A 19,619-nucleotide genomic window follows, 5' to 3' on the forward strand; every position below is an offset into this window, starting at 1 on the left:
CATCTTTAATTGCTTCCAGGAAATGACCAACTTTTCTGACTCAGAATTAATCCAGCAAGATATTTAATAGATATCCGTACATGGAGCAAAGGAGGGCCTCTCTTTCCCGAAGCTTCTTTGGAAAAGGCTTAAGAAGATCATCTCACTGGGCTTTAAGTTAAATTATTTGAAGCATTTGACATTTCAACTTGAACTGACTTCTTTCATTTCTTTTACTTCACATTTCTGAAGAAAGCTGAGCTGTGAAAACCCCTAAGCTTACAAAATCTTAGAAATATTTTTGACAAACAACAACAGGAAGATGTCTCTGAGCTATTAAACAAAGGGAATTCACGAGTGATTTTGGCTAATTTTGCTGTAAAACATGACTCTTTCCTCCTTCTCTCCCACCTACACACACACACACACACACACACACACACACACACACTACTCCAAAGCAAACAAAAAAGGGTTTATTAAGATAAGCTTCACACAATAAGAAGCCCCGGATTCAGTTTTTTTAAAATGTTTTAAGGTAGGATCTAAAATTTCACTTTTCCTCATCCAGTTCCAAGCTGTCTCTGAGAAGAGTTTGTTAGGCAGCAGCAAAATAACGAATACTCTATCAAAAATGAAAAGTAAAACTTTTGTAATGGAATCCTTTCTCTTATCATGATTAAATATGAACTTCCACTAAATGGGAGACAAAGTAGAAACTGTTTTTATTCTCTGCTCAAGAAAAAAAAAAATTTCAATACTTTATATAAACAACGGGGCATATTACAAAGTCCCATTTCAATGGATGATTTCACTCAGATTCACTACACCATCCTCTCGAAATAAAAGATCTATAGTTGTCACGCATTTTATAGCTATTACATGGTGATTATTAAATGTCAGAATAAAAATTCAGGCTGGGTATTGTTTCAAAGCACATGGGAACAGCTTCTGGACAGGGCATACCAGAAATCAAGTTTAGAATATACTGGAAAATAATTAAGTATCATGGTATATAAGTCTCAATATTAGCAAAGATGGAATTTGGCAACAATTTTACCAAATATGGTTCCCTAGAAGAGACAAGTTTGGAGATGAATGTTATTTTCAAATAGCTCTATGATCAAATGATTATCATTTCAATTACCAGTTGCTTCAGAACTTTTCCAAGAAATGGCATGACTAGCTCTGGCTGGCTTCCAACACCCGCCAAACAAATAGTTTATTAACCGAGAGAAAATACAATCCTTATGATGTCATTGATGAATAAACCCATCTTTCAAGATCCAGTCTACAGGTTTAGTCCTCCCTCCTTTCTCTCTCTCTCTGAAACAGACCTTCTGAATATATACACAATGCATAAAAACAAATGCAGGAATTCAAATAAACATGTATAAGCCATAAACCCAAGTTTGGATTAACTGTGAAACCACCAGTATGTTTCACTGTGGGTTCACAGAGAAACTGGCCCGGCAACATTGTCAAACGCCAGGATTTAGAAGGAAATCTGATAAGCGGAGGAGGGGGAAGCAAAAAACCAACCCCCAAAACAAAATAGCCAACATATATATAGAAAATGTCTCAGGAAACATTACTCTGTACACACAATGGCATAAATCACATGTTCGTATTTACTATTCTGAGGCAGTTGCTGACTAAAGTTCCTAATACTCACCATTCTTGGGCAAGTCTCTATGTCTAAGAAAAGAATTTCTATAAGCTCATCTCATGATTACATTAGCTCTCTGCAAACCGAGAATTAGCACTGGATAAATACTGCTTATTTACTCTAATGCAACCCAAAAGGAACACAAAGAAATACACCTTGTTATTCTATTAATGCACCTTGGCTTTTCAATTAACCCAGAGCCTAATCAATATTTATGGAGGCTGTGTTGGGATACTTTCTAAGTCCCTATCCCCTTTCATCATTGTTTCAAACTGCTATTTCTGTTGTTGGGATTTTGTTTCTCCCACTGCATAATAATAGTGTACTCAATCACAGACTCCTCTAAGTCAGAGGAGATCATCTGGTCAAGACGTCGTGTATCAGCCAGCCCATGTGTATGGCTGGCCTCTCCAAGTGTTGTAAGAATTAGGACACTTGGGACTCCCCTGGTGGCACAGTGGTTAAGAATCCGCCTGCCAATGCAGGGATCATGGGTTAGGGCCCTGGTCCGGGAAGATCCCACATGCCGCGGAGCAACTAAAGCCGTGCGCCACAACTACTGAGCCTGCGCTCTAGAGCCTGCGAGCCACAACTACTGAGCCCGCTAGCCACAACTACTGAGCCCACATGCCACAACTACTGAAGCCCACATGCCTAGAGCTCGTGCTCCACAACAAGAGAAGCCACCGCAATAAGAAGCCTTTGCACTGCAACAAAGAGCAGCCCCCGCTCACCACAACTAGAGAAAGCCCGTGCGCAGCAATGAAGACCCAATGCAGCCAAAAATAAATTAATTAATTAATTAAAAAAAAAAAAAACAATTGGGAAACTTTACACAAAGTCTCCTGACTTCTATCTTCTCCTATAAAATAAAATAAAGGGTTATCTGGGGGAAAAAAAGAGAACAAAAAGACCCCTCAAAACAAAAAAGCTGAAACTGAGTAGAGGTTGCTTTCTTTAGATGAGATGCAAGCTCTCTAGTCTGCCACTGACCCCACCGCTCCTATCGCCTCACACTCAGTCCACCGTTCCTTTACCTGCCTGGCCCCTTGGGCACGCACCCACCATTTAAACGTCCACACCCTAATTTATCCCACCTCCCTCACTTTAACGATGAGGACAGTCAGGTTCAGTGACATGTCCGACTGCCAACTTCAGGCAGAACTTGGACAGGAATCCAGGTTTCCTATCGGCCAACAACACAGCATTCATCCTGGACTCTGGAGCCAGACTGCCTGGGTTCAAATCCCAGCCCTGCCATTTACTCCCTGTGGAATACTGGGCAACTTCTTTAACTTCCCTGTGCTTCCATTTTTTTAAATGTATGTTTTTAAAAAAGGTTAATGATACTGTCTATCTCTGACGGTAATGGTGAGGATTAAATGTGTTAACATAAATGAAGCGGTACATCGGATTTAGCTGTCATCACTGTCATTGCTTCTCTGAATTAGTGTTTTCCAAAGAATGCCACACAGAGATGAGTATAGATGGTTCATGGATAAACCTTTTAACATTTAATATAAGTTACTCATTGCTTATTTATTTTTGTGGTAACTTTCCACTTATGGGGAAGTGGTACTGGTTTCCCATTTATAGGAGATATAGAAAGTTTCCTCTTTAAATAAGTTTTAGTTAAAAAACAATGGGTCAGTTTGAACAAAGCCATTAAATAAACCCAGTAGATGTGAGTATGGCAAAAAAAAAGGTCAAGATGCTATGAAAATGACTGAAATTTGGGACAGTACATTATATATCAGTGGTTCTCAAAGTGTGGCTCAGGAACCCTGGGGAATCCCCAAGACTATTTCAGTGGTCCACAGAGTCAAAACAATGATCATAATAATACTAAGAAACTATTTGCTTTTTTCACTCTTATTCTCTTTCAAGTGTATAGTGGGGTTTTCCAGTGACTACAAGACAGATGGTATGGCAAAAGAGTGAATACAGAAGGAGATACAAGAATACAGCTGTCTCTATTAAGCTCAACAGTAAAGAAATTTACAAAAATGTAAAACAATGCCACTGTTTTTACTAATTTTTTTTGTTTTTGAAAATAAGGTTAATTTTCATAAAAATGTGTTACATTTACATGATGGCTTTATATTCCCATTTTCATTGTATTAATGTTTTTTAAAATTAAGTTACAGTAAATTTTCCTTTTTTTATGTACAGTTCTATGTATACCATAGTACACATGGCAACTACTGATCTGTGCTTGGTATAGTTTTCTCTTTTACAAAATGTCATATAAATTAAATCACACGGTATGAAATCTTTTAAGGCTGCTTCTTTCACTCAGCATAATGCCTTTGAGAGCCACCCATGCTGCTGCCTATATCAACAGCTTGTTCCTTTTTTTCTGCTGAGTAGTACCTCATGTTATGGATCTGTCCCACTGAGGGACACTGGGTTGTTTCCAATTTTGGCGATTACAAATAGAGCTGCTATAAATATTCATGTACAAGTTTTCATGTGAACATACATTTTCAGTTCTCTAGAGTAAATACCTAGGAGAGGGATTGTTGAGTCATATAGTAAGTACGTATTTAATTTTGCAGAAGCTGGCCAACTGTTTTCCAGAGTGGCTGTACCATTTTGCGTTCCAACCAGCAATGTATGAGAGTTCCAGTTGTCCCCCATCCTTACCAGCACTTGATACTGTCACTGTTAATTTATTATTGCCATTTTAATATGTACGTAGCGGTTTCTGATCATGTTTTTAATTTTCATTTCCCTAATGGTTGATGATGTTGAACATCTTTTCAGGTGCTAATTTGCCATCCGCATATCCTTTCTGATGAAGTGTGTGTTTAAGTCTTTTGCCCATTTTTAAACATTGGGTTGTTTTCTTACTGTTGAGTTTTGAGAGTTCTTGTACCCTCTTGATACAAGTCTTTTACCAGATATGGGGTTTGAAAATATTTTCTCCTGTTCTGTAGCTTGTCTTTTCATTCTTTTAACAGCGTGTTTCACAAAATGAAAGTTTCATACTTTGATCAAGTCCAACTGGTCAGTGTTTTTCTTTTATGGATTGTGGTTTTACTGTTAAATCTATGAACTCTTTGCCTAATTCCTGGTCATGAAGAGTTTCTACTTTGTTTTCTTCCCAAGGTTTTATAGTTTTACATTTAGAAGTATAATCCATTTTGACTTAGTTTTATATAAAGTGTGAGGGTCAGCTTGACATTCATTTTTTTGGCATATAAATGTCACATTACTTTTATTTTTAAATAAATTAGTAAGCATTTAAAATCATTTTAAGTTTTAATTTCTAATACCAGTAGATATAACCCACATAAATCAAAGCTCCTTTGTGGTCCTAAATAATTTGAGCATAATGGGTCTTTAGTCCAAAAACTTTGAAAACCACTATATCACTAACCAAGGCCGTTCTTATTCTTAACTTTCCTTAATGTCTTAGTAACAATTTAATAATGAACAACTCTACCTTTGACTTGAAATTCTCCCTCTTGTTAAGAACTGTGAAGAATCTGAGATTTTACACTACTTTCAAACTTATAAGTTAGCTTGTCACAGTTTCGTGGATGCTTGCAGAGGACACAGACTCCTGGTCAGAGACAAACGATGGTTTATAGCTCACAGAAATAGCTGTAGTCAAAGTATCAGCATTTGTGTTGGATCTCTGATACCCAATTCCCAAAAAGAGATACCAAGAGGGCTAGATGATATGTGTACACAGAGTGCGGTGCATTTCAGGAGAAGAACCCCAAGCATAGGAAACCCAAATCTTTTAATACTGATCAATAAGTATGTCTGCCCTTTGTTCTGGAGGAAGGCACTAGCTCCATCTTCCAAGGCCGTTCACTACATAAACATCCTTGAAAAGATAGTTGGAACAAAGAGTCAGTGGCCCTGCTCACAAACGTACAGATACTCAGTGGACCCATGAAAAATACCTACCCAACGCCTACCACCTCTACATTCCTTTGCTTTGTTCAATTTCTCTCCTTCCTCATTCTATTTCCCTACAGGAAAAATGTAGGAAACATTTATCTTTAGATGCTGTCTGGGTCCAGTCTTCCTTCTCTGCATATCACTCCTTGAAGAAATCATTCTCCATGGAGATTCCAATGTTACTCTCTAAGGCCATGACTACCTTCTGTAGTTTGGTTCCAACTAGTTGGTTCAGACCTTCATCCAGACTCCAGCCCTTTGTCCAGTCCTCAATTTAGATGTCTCAAGAGTCAACTCAAGTTCAGCGGAACTGTACTACCAACTTGGCTTATGTGTAAGAAAAGAGCTTAGTTGACACAAGAAGAATTTAATACTCCCCAACTGTGGTTAACTTTTTGCCCACATCTCTTCTTCCTTTCATCTTTAGTAACAGACTGCTAATTTGCTCAGCACAGAATACAGACACCACTACCCTGCTTCCCTTACAGCCAGATGCGCCCATGTGACCAAGTTTTGACCAATGGGATGTATCCGTGATGTGCGCAACTTCCAGGTCAGGCCCTCAGAGGGGATGGATATGCCTTTGGATCATACAAATAAAGGCACATCTCTCAGGAGAAAACGCTAGAGGGAGTCAGGTCTCTAGATGACTTCGTAGAACACAGCCGTCATACTAACCCTGAAACACTTACCCATTGGCTGTGACATGAGAGATTTTGAACGCCCAACTTATTTAAGCAGCTTTAATTCTGGGTCTCTGTTAAACAGAGCTAAACCTATTTTTTTTTTTATTAATATATCATTCCTCAGGAGAGAAGACATGAACGGAACCTTCCCTATAGCACCACGTGGTACCCCGTAACTAACAGACCATTGCTGAGGAGAGCCATGTTCAGCTATGTTAATGGAGCCCAAAGGACAATAAACACATATGTGTATTATCAGAGGGGTTGGCGGGAGGGGGGGTAGAATGAAAACAGGAGAACACAGCATATTCACCTTAATTGTCCCCAAACATCCTGGGTTTTCGCACCAATGGACTCAGGCAAGGGGAAGAAAGTGCCCTGTTGGGCCTGGCTGCATTGGCCACTTCCCGTGCTTGCAAGCCTCCCTCAGATACCTGATATTCAAGGTACCATCTGCCCCATGACTCTCCCTGTTACACATTAGTATGTTCTGCTAACAGGACATCTACAAAGTGAGTAAAAGGTTTCACTCTGCAGGCACGTGGTTGCCAGTCAGAGGTCCAAGAAGGTCTGGCAAAAGAGAATGGTAATGTGGGTCAACAAGATGAAGCTTTCACTGGTCAGTGGTGAAATGAGAAAAATGAAATGATAAAAATGAAGACAACACAGTGAGTATTTCAAGAAGCTAAATATGCTAGATTTTAAGGACTATTCTTGTATCAGCCAGGATCCCAACAGGAAAGAGATGGAACAGTTGAGTAATGATAATACAAGGAGGGTTTTACAAAGGGACTAATGACAAAGATGTTGGTGGGATATAAAAGAACCCTAAGAGAGCGATAGTGCAGGAACCTGGGCTAACAGCATCTCAGCTATCACCACTCCTGGGTGAAATCGTCAAAAGTGGGGGGGGATGGTTACCAGGATCAGAGCAGATCCTTCCACCAGTGGCTGTGACTCTTCCTTAGAGGGACACCAGCAGCCCGGGGGAACCTCCCATGTAAGGACAGGGAATAAGCACCTGCCTTCATTCTCCTTCCTCCCTCCGTCTTCTGTGGGGGAACGTCACTGGAAGCCACCGGTCCCAGGAGCTCTGTTAATGGAGCCACACCGGGGGCCCCCAGGACAGAGAGAAGGGTGCGGCGCTGACCTGGAGAGGCTCCCTGCACACTACTGCTGTTTAGGACTTCACCTCTCCTCCTTTCATCTGGTGTTACAATAATCTTTTTTTCCTCTAAAATGAGGATGGCAATGGATGCTGGTAGCTGCTTTTTAACGTCCTTACTCGGCAAAATAAAATGATATCAACACTAACTTGGTCCCCGAACTGGGAATTACTGAGCTTATTACCTGTGACATAATGTTAAATCTTTGTTAGGTGTCAGTATTTGATTCTGAATTGCATAATTCTCTCTCCTACAATAAACACCAGAATTGCAGAGACTTTTTTAACGGCAAGGACGTTTAACTTTTACTTCTCTTGTACTTCCCAAGGAGCCATGGATTGTGCTGGGCCCAAAGCACACAACAACTATTTATTTTAATGGTCCCCCCTGTCTGGATGTTCCATGCTGGGGGAAACTGAGAGCTGAGGAAGCACTGGCTTCTGAGTCTCATGGACCCAGGTTCACAGGTAGCTCTACTGTGTTTAATGTCAATGTTAATCTTGGGACGTGACATTATCTCGCCAAGGTCTCATCTGAAAAAAGGGCGAGGGGAATTGGATAAAAGAACCCACCTCACAGGATAACTAGGCTGTTGGAGTAGTTCTAGTACAATTGTCAACACAGGCATCCAAGAAATGACAGCTATTACTGTTATTACATAACATCACTTTAACTGAAAATGAGGGAAGGAGGGTGAGCGATCTTCAGATGTCACCTGCAAGGAACTGTGCATGTTCTTTACTCCTCTTAATTCTTTGTCTGGGGAAAATAATATCCCTGTAGCTCCTGCTGGGTACCTCCAAGGCAAAGGGTGGGCCAGAAAGCAATTAAGAATGTCTGGGCTTCTCCTTAACCCTCAAGGATACAGTGGTGGCAAACTCTGAGGTGCTTTACTCTACCCAGACGTTAATCTATGAATTTAACAGACATCATCTTATCTAATCCCCATGAGGACTTGCTGAGGTAGGTAACCTCAGGCCCATTTTAGAGATGACAAAACTGAAGTAGAACCAGAAACCAGCTTGGTAAGCCTATCATTTCTCTGGGAAATTGGTCTCTAAGCCTTTATAGCAGTAACACTCCAACCTACTCCTATCCTGAGATAAGTGAACCTTCCCCATCTCCCAGCAATTTCCTGGGGTGGCTGGGACTTAAGGTCATGTTGGGACAAAAAGATTTGTAATTTTTTCATTTGTATTTTGTTTTTGCCCCCAAAGTAAGACTACATGCACGAGTTAAAAATGTGAAGAATTTTCTGTTGTCTGAGTGATGCAGGTATCCTCTCAAGTTTGCTAAGGGTTAATGTGACTCCCTTAACACGATGAAATGGATTTGCCATGGAGGCTGATTAGTGTATTGGGTTCCAATTTCCCAAGCCAGCCCCTTCTCTTCCAACCTCTTCCCTCCCCCTCACCAGACACTGGCGTGATGCTTGTGGCTCGGTGAATTTTGGAAATCCATCCTGGCGCAATTACAGGGAGTAAGCAAACAGAAGACTGCTCTGAGGGGCGATTTGTCAAATGTAATGTGACCATCCTTCACGGCACAGCCAAAGGCATTTGAGTATCAAACAAGTAATTCAAAAACCCTAAATATTTTAATATTCCTAAAAACATTTTTAATACTCGCTCATCTGAAACCTGTTAGGATGCAGCCTGCTTCCCTGACCAGAAGGCCCTCTCTAAAGAAAGCCCCAGAAACATCCTCTCATTAATTCCCAGTTCCATTTCTTTCCTTTTGGATTTACTATGCACGCATCTCTTTTTCCTCCCTAAGATTAAAAAAAAATTTACACAGAAATCAAGAAAATGCATCCCAGCATCCTCTCTAAACAGGCAAGCATTTGATATGTAGAGAAGATGCCTTAAGTCAACGGTTGAGCAGCCTACCCTTCCTTTAGCCAAATTAATAGGGTGTTAACGTCACAGTCTATTTTTTAACTACTTTCAGGTTGCCATAATAAAAACTAGCTTGGCACCCATATACTTAGCTCTGGCCATTAAAACAGAAACAAAAGAAGATAAATGAGGCCAATTCCAGTGTTAAAGCACAGCTGAGTTACCTATAAGACCATTCTCTAAAAGCAAAAACAATAACACCCAAACTCAACCACCACCCAACCCAGATGTTCTAATACGGTGAGTGACTTCAAACCATTACTTTTACACCTGCTGATCTTTTTTTCACCTAGTTTTACAGGCATACGGCACCCTGCTCAGGTATGAAGTTCAGCAGGGCCCATATTCAATCAAGACCCTAAAAGGAAGAAGGAAGTTCTTTGCCCCTGTTGGTATATGAAAATCACGGTGGGAGCCGACTGAATTAGTCAAGGTTATTGGTGATCTGGCACAGCACCTTGATATACTGCTGTCATTAATGAGAAGAGCAGTCTTCACAGAGAGTCATCGAAAGCCTTACGCCTATTTAGCACACTTTAATGTAGAAACCAAGTAAATCTTCCTGTTTTCTGCAGCCTTTATTTAAACGTAAACATATGATTTAGACATGCTCCCTCTTGTTAAACATTTTTTTTTCACTCACTTAGCACAGTTCACGTTATTACCCTCACATGTACAATGGCAGTGGAATAATTTGAGACCCACGGCTTTATTTAATAATGTAATTATCCTATATTGGATTACTTAAAAGGGGCTTTGTATTTTACAGTTCTAGCTTTTCCCATACGAGTGATATGCTCTGACACAGTAACTGATTCAGGCTTCAGTCAAAAGCTCTAAACTCAGTTTGGAAAAATATTGAGTGTTTCTGAATAAGCCAGGATTAACATAAGAGCCAATCTGCAGCCACAGTTGGTGACCTTTCTACTCCTGTTCAAAGACCGTGGTGTGGAGGCCAACACAGAGGACAGACACGAGCAACTATGGCTGCCTGATTCCAACTCTCTGCCACCTCAGTGAGGTGGTATAAACCAGAGAATAAAGCCCAAGTTTTCCTCAAGGTAAGCTTTCTGAAGGCAGGGCTGTAACTTGCCTTCCATGTCTTCTGATATTCCGTATACTACCAGGAGGAGCTGAATGCATGAATGAATGAATGAACAAACGAACGAATGAGTGAATGAATGAATGAATGAATGCTATCGGGAATTCTGACAAAACAGTTGCAGAAGGGAATCCAGAAGGAGCTATCACAAGCTGAGCGTTCCCAAGCTGAGCTTCATCCGGTGCTATTGTCAGGAGGGATTTTGTTTGAGCTTTTCCCCAACTCAACTCAACCTGATCCAATTAACCTGCATTGACTCTGCTCTGTGCCAGGCACTGGACTGAGTACCAGCCATGGAGAGAGAAGGATGAAGAAGACACTGGTGCTGCCCTTCAGAAACGGGCAGTGCCCAGGGCTCCTGTTCCTTGCCTAGAAGCGAAGGTTACTCTCTCTCTAGTCTCCTCTGCCAGAGAATCCATTCATTCTTTCATTTTCAATGTCCGGAGCATCTACTCTGAGCTGCGCTAGGCACTAGGAACAGCAGGGGGCTGGGGAAGAACAGCAGTCTAGCGGGGGTGGGAGACACAGGACACATACAGTAAACCACAGTCCCCAGCTAAGTGTGAGTTATATAATGAGAAACTGTCATAAGTGATCTCATTCATTCAACAAATATTTATTGAGCACTAACTATATGTCAGGCACTGGGATCACAGAAATTGAAACAGATAAAAATCCCTACCTTCCTGGAGCCCACAGTTGTGTGTGGGGTTAGGGTACGTGTGTGTGTGTTGGCAAAGAGGGGAGTGGGGGGTCAGATAATAAAATCTGAGGCAAAAGAACTAGAAGGCGCAATAATGGGAAACAGAGGGTAGAACTGGGGATGATTTCAAATCAGATGGTCAGGGAAGGTCTCTGCTGAGACCGTAAGGAAGAGAAGGAACGAGCGGGGAAAGAACACAGGACACTGCACGCAGACAGAACAGAGGATACAAAGGCACTGGGAGGGACGCGGTATGTTGTCAGATTCAAGATGAAAGAAAAAACACATAGCATACATATGTCCTAGAGCTGATACATGCTTCTAAATTTGAATCCAGACTCCTTTTCTCTAAGTTTCTGGCAGGTTTCGCATGGAAGCTACCCCATAAATCAATTTCCATTATTAAAAATTGACCAGAATCTGGGAATTCCCTGGCAGCCCAGTGGTTAGGACTCCATGCTTCCACTACAGGGGGCACGGGTTCGATCCCTGGTTGGGGAACTAAGATCTCGCATGCCGTGTGGCGTGGCCAAATAAATAAGTAAATAAAAAGTGAAAAGAGAATCAACCGACTGGGAAAAGATATTAAAAAATAATTGACCAGAATCTGCTTAATGCCACCCTTTTCTCAAACCTTTAATGCCTACATAGGTGTGTTTTAAGCACTTTATCTAAAACCAAGTTGCATCTTCCCTGAAAGAGGAACAGTTGAGTTTTCCCGTGAAACAGATAATTTCCACAGAATTTAAAAGATGGAAGGCCAGCTGCTCCCTGACATACGCACAAAGTTGAAGAGTGGCTGAGAGATCCTTATTTCCTATAGGTTCACCTGTTAGAAACACAAACTGGGACAACAATCCCTTTCATGTGGATGTTTAGGACTTCGTTACATGGACATATGCCAACCTGATTTAACGCCCCTCCTCGAGCACTGTGTGTGAACCATACCTATGTTTTTATGCATCTAGGAGCCTGTTTAATTATACCAGCTACAGCGTCCTCATCCCCCTTCTCTCTGCAGACTCATCATCACACCAGACGCAATGTCCTTTCCAGCAAAACCCCCCAAATTCACTGATCAAGACATTAGGTTTGAGACTTCCCTGGAGGTCCATTGGCAAAAGAATCCGCCTTCCACTGCAGGGGTATGGGTTCGATCCCTGGTCAGGGAACTAAGATTCCCACATGCCGTGGGGCAACTAAGACCTGACACAGCCAAAAATAAAATAAAACAAAATAAATAAATAAATTTATATATATATATATGACATTAGGTTTTAGAAAGACCCAATATAACTTGTTGACATGCTCTAAGACTAACAAATATTTGAAGGATTAAAGCAGTCTGCTATCTATTATGTATGTCATCTATAATTAAATGCCCAGAAGAGTGGGGAGGTGTTTGGAAGAACCACTCAAGGAGAATGCATAACAACAACAAAAGGAGAAAAAAAAAAAAAAAAAAAAAAAGAGCGAGACAGGGTAAGAAGACTATCTTCCAATCCACATCAGACTAGCTTTATACTAACGTGATTGGTTCCACTGCTGACTGTAGTGGGCAGCCTCTAAAAGGACACCCAATGATCCCCACCTCCTTGCATTCATGCCCTTGTGTGATCCCCTCCCCTTGAATATGGGCTGGACATAATGCCCCACGTCTAACAAACAGACCTAGGCAAAAGTGATGGGATTTCAACTCTGAGATTAGTTTACCAAAGGACTGTGGCTCCTGGCTGGCTCACACACTGTGAGGGAAGTCAACTGCCATGCTGGAGCTGGCCTGTGGAGAAGCCCATGCGGCTGGGCAAGGAACCAGGGAGGTCAAGGTCAACGGCAACAAGGAAGGAGGCCGTCAGCCCAACAGCCCAGGAGCAGAGAAGTGAGCTCAGAAGTAGATTCTAGCCCCAGTGAGCTTTGAGATGACTTAGGGCCCGCCGGGCACCCTGACTACAGCTTTGAGAGACCCCAAGCCAGACACACCTAGCTAAGCCTTACCCAGACTCCTGACCTACAGAAACTGTGAATGAGAAATGCTTTAAGATGGGAAATATGGGGTAATTCGTTACACAACAATAGAGAGGTAGTACACTAATCTTTTAACATGGAATACGTTGACATATTTTTGTGTGACAATGAAATAAAATCTGTGAAACAAGGTGCTAAATACAGTTTTAACTGTGCCTGGAAATTAGATTAATTTCTGCTGAGAAGTTGACAAGCCAATGGAAGAATGCTTTATGCAACTGCCTAAATCCTGAAAAAGAGATCTTTTCTTTTTGGGGGGTATCCATAGAAATTTCCAAGAATACTACACAACAATATAAGCATCCCTTTCAGGATGGAAGGGGCAAAGTAAAATATAAGCTTATCAAGTAAGGCTGACTTTATGTTCTATCTCCTCTAAGCAACTAGAGGAAGAAGGGCCAATCTTACTCATCTCTTTATCACCTCCACGGTACCTTGTATGTACTAATAAATATTGGCTGAAGTGAATTGAATAAAAGTTTGCAGTCAAAAGGCCTATATTTAAAAATACAAATGTTAAGAGCAATATTATATTATGTCCTCCGCTACCGCAGAAGAATTCCAAGCCTCATGTCTCTTGTCCTCCTCTCACCTTCTCAAGGGCCTTGGCACGGCTGACCAGTTACACAACGGTGCTGCCTACATATACAATCTACAGGTCCTGTAGATACACAATCCTCTAGCCCTCATGGCCAAGATCAAAGCAAGGCTTCTCTTTCCTTAAAAAGAGAGAACAAAGGCAGAATATAGCCTTTAAAAATTAATACTGGGCTTCCCTGGTGGCGCAGTAGTTAAGAATCTGCCTGCCAATGCAGGGGACACGGGTTCAAGCCCCGGTCTGGGAAGATCCCACATGCCGCGGGGCAACTAGGCCCGTGAGCCACAACTACCGAGCCTGCACGTCTGGAGCCTGTGCTCTGCAACAAGAGAGGCCGCGACAGTGAGAGGCCCGTGCACCGCGATGAAGAGTGGCCCCCGCTCGCCACAACTAGAGAAAGCCCTCGCACAGAAACGAAGACCCAACACAGCCAAAAATTAATTAATTAATTAATTAACTAATTAATTAAAAAAAAATTAAGGCCAAAAAAAAAAAAAGAATTAAGGCAACTGAGGTATCTCAATATTCTGTCATGCTGAGAATGTTTTCACTCCACTGTTTCGAGGGGTCATTTAAGGAATTCTGGGGGTCAGAAATGATTTGAACACCTGCTTGGCTGTCTACTGAATTACTGATCTAGTAACATCCAAAATGTGGAGTGAGAAATAGGACCTATAACTGTAAAGAAAAAAAACAGAGCCTACTGATAATTTTAAAAGACACTACCATGTGTGTGATTCATACCATTTGCATTAGGAAAAACATCTTCAGCCTTTTCACTAGAACCTCCTTCTAGCCTGCCCAAATAGTTGGGGATGCATATTTTACAACCCAATGCATTGTTGCTGAATACACATTCAGCCCCCAGGAGCACAGAACACGATTAGACTGTTATGGAGAATGTGCACAAGAAACAGAATGGAACAGATTATCTCACTTAAGACATACAGAATTCAATTATTTTCTGTATTTATAACCCATGTACACTAGATTTTGGAATAATTTGGTGAGGAGCCTGAGTACTACAGCAGTATTTTCATCTGAATTCTAGTCATCTGATACACACTGTGGGATTAACCCAAAGCAAAAGGATTTAATGGCCCAGCAGGCAGCCTCTATTTTGAAGATCTTTCTTCTAAGATTCCCCAGCCATTTTGGCTGGGACTCTAGCCCTTTACATCCTTCTTTCTGCTGATGCTTTCTGCTTTTTGAAAGAACCTGGCATCACACATCTCAAAGGAGTTAGCCTGGAATACACTCCTTACCACCACCAAAAGAGGAAAAGGAGGAGATGACAGGGGGGTGAAACCCATTTCCAGATTCGGGGTGTTTTGAAAAATAAGAACTAGGAGAGGCTATTTTTAAATGGCGGGAAAGGGAGGGTATTTACAATAAATTCAATGCTGTGCACATTCAGCACATCAACACAGGTTTCCCAGAGGTTGCATCATGAAAGGGGAGGGACCTGGGAAGCACCAGGTCTGAACTTTCTTCGGCACACTGAGATGGGACATCTGGAATGCAGGTTTGGTCTCTTGACTCCCATCTTTTTTATTTTGTTGTGGCTGATGGAAGAAATGCCCCCTTACGGTCCTTTAAGACCCAAATAGAACAGAGCAGAATGGGCTTGAGGGTGACTCCTTCACAGTGACTGGAAACCTCAAACATGAATCAAAAACTCTGAACCTAAACACAAGAAAAATCTCTCAGGACAGATGGAGAACCAGGAAGTTTAACTCAATTTAAATTGATAATTTTCTTAGTTATTGTTTTTTCAAACAATAGTTAGTAACCCAATGACTCAACCAATAAATTACTTAGTAAGGGACTATTAACAGTCTTAGCACCAGGACAGACTTCATGGAGACAATAAAGTTAGGATTTGGTCTCGGACCAGAAAGGACAGGGTCGGTAACTAGCATCTGCTAAAGGCCTGGGTCTTCTATTAGCCAGGCCAGGGTTTGGGACTTTATGCCCATGCAAGTCTCATTTGATAATCACAGCCCAACAAGATGAGCCTACTTCACAGATAAGGAAACAGAGACCCCAGAAAAATTAAGTAACGGACCAAGATGACATGCAGCTACTACCAGTCAAAGTACATATGCACATGTTGGTTCTACCAAGCTTGGAGACTAAGAGTTTATATTCTAAACAGAAAGAAAAATCACACACGTGAAATTACTAATCAGCACTGCCTCTAGGTTCAAGTCCAACCTGACCAGCTAGACAACCCGAGGTCTGGCTTCAGTCTACCTCATTGCCCACCACAGCCCCGCTCCTTCGCCGAATGCAGACCACATCCAATACTGGAACGTCCTGCCTTCCTACTTGCCTATGGCTTCTTCTGCCAAGGATTTCCCCTTCTCTCACTCTCACTCCTCAAAAATCTCCACCCGTGAAAGGCCAAAGTATTTTCAAGGGTCTGCTCACAAGCCCCCTTCGGCAGGGCGCCTGCAGCATGGCTTCAGGCCACCTCCCCACTCACACACTTCCTTCTTCCCACATCTTGATACCTGTCCCCTTCCTGACTGTGGGCCCCAGCTCGCACGTCCGTCCATTCCTTCCATCCCTCCAGACTCCGGAGCTCTGGCTGGAGAAAATGGTGAGGGCTTTGTCCACCGGGCTGCCTGGGCTCCTCCCTTTGCTGCCCCTTTAGGACTAATAGGTTCCTTTTGCTTCATTACAGAAAATGGGCCAAATATGAGAAAGTTTTCAAAACTGTAATATTCCAAAGCTTTCCTCCAGAGAGTGCAAGGTGGCAGCCCGTGGGCCACATCTAGACTGAAGACATGTTGCGTTTGGCCCACAGTGTTTTTTTTTTTTAAATTGCCAACTAAAACCACACAAAAATCTGGCTTTCTGGCACGTCTCTTGAAAAAATGGAAAGATAGGGCAACAGCAAATGACACTGCTGCCCGCAATGTTCAACAGGACCTGAGAAGCAACAGCCAGACGAGTCACGTGCTCCCCGGTTCTCCCAAGCGTCACTCTGCCTCCCAGCCCTGGCTCCATCCACTTTGGCCTCCCTGCCCGGCCCACACCTGTGCCTCTGCTCCGGGTTCCTGTCCCTCCTCGTCAGTGGAAGACACCATAGAGGAGGTGGTTTCTGAACAGGATACAGCAGTTGTGCTATTTTACTTCACAGAGAAAAACCTCAGCAAATTTTACACCCCTTTTCGGATACAACCCCTAATTCCTCGACCTGTCAGCAGGACAGCACGAGGCGTCTGCCGTCTGTGTTCTGGAATCAAGACAGCTCGAGCTCCCATTCAGCCTCTGTCATTTACCTGCTGAGTGAACTTAGAAACCTGCACAGGTTACCTAGCCTCTCAGGTTGCCCTCCTGCATAAACGAGATGACCCTAGAACCTACCTCATAGTACTGTGGTTGTAGGGAGTAAACAAAAGGTCCATGTGAAGCTGTCGGCACCTAGTTTTACTACTAACTTTATTAAAATCATTTTAGACCAGGGGTCAGGCAAACGTTTACTGTAAAGGGCCAGATAGTAAACACGTGAGGCTCTGTGCGTCACAGTCTCTGTCGCAACTACTCAGCTCTGCCACGATAGTGTGAAAGCTGCCAGAGACCATTTGTAAACAGGTGGCTGTGTGCCAATAAAACTTTATTGACAAAACAGGCAGTGGGCCAGATTTGGCCTATAGGCCTTAGTTTGTGGCTCCGTTTTCTACTTCTCCACAGCCAGGCAGACAATGTAAATCAGTTCTGAAAATGGTACACAGGTGTCTCAATGGGATCTAAAACAGTAGGTGCCTCCAGTGGGCTTCAGTGGGCGTCTCTAACCTGTTTCCGGGATTCACCAAGATTCCGCGCAGCCCACAAATCATGCCGAAGGGAGAACGCTCCCACCTCCACATCCTACCAAGAAACCCTGTCCCAATCTTCACTGGAATCTCTTTAGCCCTGAGTTCAAACGCTACTTCTTGCAAAATGCCTCCAGAGACCTTCCTAACAAGATCAGGCACCCCATCCTAGGTCGCTGTATTTTCCCTTCTCCACGCTGACCGCACCACAAAATCACCCATTTATTTAGGATTGTTTGCTTAATCGTGCCTGTGCTCCCCGCGCAGTGAGAAGCCCCACGAAGGCAGCATCTGCCTGGTTTCCTACCTGTCTCTCCAAGGCCCAGCGCGGCGGCACACAGACGCCGCTCAGGAGGGAGCGAACCGAAGGGAGACGCCTGGTGCCCCGCGTGGGCTGCTGGGATTTAAAGCGCCCGTGCAAACACTTTACTGAGCAGGTGCGCGGTATTATTACCAAATGACTCGCGTATCAGTCCACGGCCAATTTGACTGCAAGTTCCCAGACAGCAAGATAGAAGCTTTCAAGAACCATATGCTAAATAAATAGATGAAGGACCAAAAGAAACTATTCATAAAGGCTCAGGTAAACAATAGGTCAGTATATAATGAAAATCCCAATTTTAATTCTCAATATATTCTAAATAGGGGGATATGAAGATCACCTGGCAGAATCGAGAATCTGGTGTTTTCAATCCTGCCTGTCAGTCTCACTTAGATGTGACCTTGGGCAAGTTACTTAACACCTCTTTCGGTCTCAGTTGCCTAGTCTATAAAGTGTGGAAATGTCACAGTACTACCAACCTTAGAGAATTTCTTTGAGAATTAAATGAGTATTTAATTTATATGTTAATATATTTGCAATGCCTGACACAATAGCTACTCAATAGAAAAAAAATGTAACTTCATTGAAAACACTGTGGGTGAAACTTCTGCAAATGGTTTTGGAAAACAGCAAGTTGGGAAGTTTCGTCTGGGTTGTGCACCTGGAAGAAGGAAGTGTGAATGTGGTTCTAAGACTACAATGTATGGCGATGGGTTTCCTCCATTTTGGATAAATCAATCAACTTACCTTTTCCTTCTTCCTTTAGAGAGTGAGTAATATAAGAATAGAAATCTTTATCTGGGTATTAGTCACTGTGTTCACTGTTATATCCCAGTGCAGAGAACCAGCACATAGTAGGCACGCAATAAAAATTTCTGAATGAAAGAAACCATCCATGAATATCAGACAGTAGCAGAAATGCCAATTCTGTTTATCACCAAGAACGCTTTTCTTGAGTCAATATAAATATCCCTATCAGAGGGCCCTCCTGGCTCCAGGAAAGAATTTGGAAATGAGGGTAATAAAGGTGAGATCCAGAGGGGACCCTGAATATCAAAGCCTGGTTTCTGTGTAATCACTCACCCTTTGGTAAGTATCTCATCATTAGAATAAAAACCATACACTCCATTAGTGACTTTATAAAAGTGATATCCCACAGAGGCACCAACTACTGGTGTAAGACAGGGCACTGGAACGACCCACCTGAACACACCCATGGGAAACACTTGCCTACTTTCCTCAGACTATAACCTCAAGAGAGCAGCCCTTCCCCCAAAGCAGCAGACCACTGTGCTTGAAGGACTGGTTTCTGGTTCTACTTGTCACCCACTAGCTCTGAGCACATGCCCAAGATTTTTCTGAGCCTTAGTCTCTGCATCTGTTAAATAGAGGGGGCTGGACTTGTTCTCTTGAATATCCTGTGAGTCTATTAAAGCGTCCATGGCACATCAGCCAGGAGCCTTTTTCTGAGATAACCACGGCAAGTCTTCCTGGTCATCGCGATCAACAGTGCCAAGAGCGTCTGGCCAGTCCCGCCTACAAGCACACATGTCTGATGGCAGAGGCAGAGAGACCGGCTGCACCCATGGACAGGCTATCGTTCCAGCCAGGAGAAGGTCCCAGAACATCAGAACAACCTGCTCTGCATCGGACGGCTTCACCGCATGTCAGAGGCCCTCATTCCACAATGCAAATTTCCAATCAGAATGTCGCCAAAGTTGGGTCGTTACAG

The 19,619-nt window shown here is 42.6% G+C and overlaps 1 protein-coding gene across 2 annotated transcripts in view; it reads right to left on the reverse strand.

Annotated features, from left to right (window-relative positions):
- Positions 1–19,619, reverse strand: part of ARID5B (AT-rich interaction domain 5B) — a 186,309-nt gene that overhangs the window by 156,192 nt on the left and 10,498 nt on the right. The gene's annotated exons all lie outside the window — the stretch shown is intronic.

Source organism: Balaenoptera musculus, chromosome 16 (assembly GCF_009873245.2).
Source record: "Balaenoptera musculus isolate JJ_BM4_2016_0621 chromosome 16, mBalMus1.pri.v3, whole genome shotgun sequence".
Classification (NCBI taxonomy): Eukaryota; Metazoa; Chordata; class Mammalia; order Artiodactyla; family Balaenopteridae; genus Balaenoptera; species Balaenoptera musculus.